The sequence below is a fragment of the Montipora capricornis genome, chromosome 1, assembly GCF_036669925.1.
Source record: "Montipora capricornis isolate CH-2021 chromosome 1, ASM3666992v2, whole genome shotgun sequence".
NCBI classification, from domain to species: domain Eukaryota; kingdom Metazoa; phylum Cnidaria; class Anthozoa; order Scleractinia; family Acroporidae; genus Montipora; species Montipora capricornis.
Genome location: NC_090883.1, coordinates 32,116,509 through 32,118,836, shown reverse-complemented (window position 1 = coordinate 32,118,836; position 2,328 = coordinate 32,116,509). Strand labels below are relative to the sequence as shown.

General features: G+C 39.1%; 1 long non-coding RNA gene across 2 annotated transcripts in view; it reads left to right on the top strand.

Moving 5' to 3' along the window:
• Positions 1-1,900, top strand: part of LOC138038909 (uncharacterized) — a 14,527-nt gene extending 12,627 nt beyond the window's left edge. For both annotated transcript variants that reach the window (XR_011130325.1, XR_011130326.1), the window contains one exon: positions 1,087-1,900. This is a non-coding gene — a long non-coding RNA (uncharacterized lncRNA). The remainder of the gene's footprint in view (positions 1-1,086) is intronic.
• Positions 1,901-2,328: the final 428 nt, after the last annotated feature.

Genomic DNA, 2,328 nt, shown 5'->3' with positions numbered 1-2,328 from the left:
ATCTGACACCTAAAGACACGATTGTAGTTTGTATCAATAAAGTATATTAGCGACTTCTGTGTATTCTTCCATACAAAAGCCCATGCGACAGCTCGAACAAACAGGGTCAAATAACCAAAATAAAGCTATAACCTTTATTTGGACGACCCTACTTTAAAAAGAGCATTGACCATCCTTTAACATGCCGGTTTTAGAAAGACAACTAATTGCATAAAGAAATTAACTGATTAGAGTGTAGTGTGAAGTGTTAAGTTTCTATCCCATATGAACCATGTGAGCATTAGCCCTACTAATGGAAATGGACCCACACAATGGTTAGATCACCACTGCTCTACCGACTGAGCTACAAGGTCAGACGGGAGCAGGCCGTGGAAACTGAAGATGTTAAAGTCACGGCAATGAACATGTACAAGGAAGGATTACATTTTTGCAAACGTTGCTTCACGGCCAACATTTGCAAGAATGTAATTCTTCCTTGTACTTGTACATGTTCATTGCCGTGACTTTAACATCTTCAGTTCTCACGGCCTGCTCCCGTCTGACCTTGTAGCTCAGTCAGTAGAGCAGCGGTGATCTAACCTGAAGGTCGTGGCTTCAATTCCCACCTTGGTCAGAGTTTTTCTCTGTCCTTGTGTGGGCCCATTTCCATTAGTAGGGCCAATGCTCATATGGGGTAGAAACTTAGCACTTCACATTACACTCTAATCAGTTAATTTCTTTATGCAATTAGTTGTCTTTCTAAAAACGGTACGTTTAAGGATGGTGAATGTGTCCAATAATACTCTTGGAATCATAGGCAGAATTCTGTCAGAGCTCAGGTTCAGTGGTGAGAGCACTCGCCTCTCACCAATGTGTTCCCAGACTCTGCGTCACATGTGGGTTGAGTTTGTTGGTTCTCTACTCTTCTCCGAGATGTTTTTTTCCGGTTACTCCAGTTTTACACTCTTCTCAAAAACCAACATTTGATTTTATTTTCATCAATTTGTTGATTTCAGTGTACTGTGTCCCCAATTAGTGCTCCAGCGTTAGAATGACTTGACACTTGAATAAAGTTCCTTTCTTTCTATTTTTTTTTTTTTACTCCAGTAACATGTTGAAGATGCGGTCAAGAGAAAACCTTGGGCCTATGCTCTGGAGATGACAGGAAGTAAAGGAGGTGGATGTTTCAGCTATCACTGAGTATTTTAAACTCTTGTATGACTGGATGAAGAAACAAAGAAAGGAGATCGATGATGCTCCACTGGGGTGAGACGAGTACCCTACAATGACTTCTACATGACTACAGACTGAACAAGTTAAGGCAGGTCCAACATCTGGGATTCCTCTCCTCATTCCAGTCATGTTTTACTTTAACGTGATGGTCTTAGCATTTCCATTTGCAGCGTTGGTTTGGTAAAAATGTTTTCAAAAGCAGTAATAGACTCAAGGGCAATGCTTAATGTGCATCCCTTGTTTGGTTTCTGTTGGGTAGGCATATGCGCATAAGGTGCTCGGTCTATAACTTGACCGAAAAATGGTTTTGGGGTTCCTTTTATTCCACAAACAACTTGTTATGCAGGGAAAAAAGAGGAAAATTCTACGACATCTTTTAGAAACTTAAGCCTTTTTTCCAGCGACTTCTTGTTTATTGATAACTCTATAGTGTAAATTCTCGATATTGATCGATTCACATACTGAAGACTCTAAAACTTTTTATTTTGATCAGCAATAAACTGCTTTTGCTCTCCTGAAATTTTTTTACATAGCCATGGATGGACCTGTCAGTTCTGCAGCCATTCAATTTTTCCATTTCACTCTGACAATTGAGGATTGTGAGCTTTTTCAGCTTTCTTTCAACTCCAACTCTGACTGTTTGTGCTCCAAGGATACTCTAAATTCTATAGCATACTGATGATTTAGTAGTAGATAAAATGAGTGGGAGATCTGTATGGGCCTTTACAATGGCGAGCGATAGGCGAGCCATTGTAAACGTCGATACAGATCGAACGCGAATATTTATCCTGCTTGTGAAATGAATACATTAATTGAATGCAAAGTATTGTTATTTTAATCAGTAGAGATCTGTATCAAAGTTAATGAATACTAATTAGCTGAGCAGGAGTTTGTATCAAAAGTTAATTCTACTGTTTAATAATAATATTCATCAACCCCAGTTGATTTGTATTGGGGTTTACAGTTGTGTACAATATGTGATGTGAATACTGTGCTGGGATTGGTTTGCACCCTAACGAATTATTAATGAATTTTACAACCACAATTACAGACTTTATCTAATATTGTTTGACACTGTGTGACCCCCCTTTTGAAAAATCCTGGCTACACCCCTGC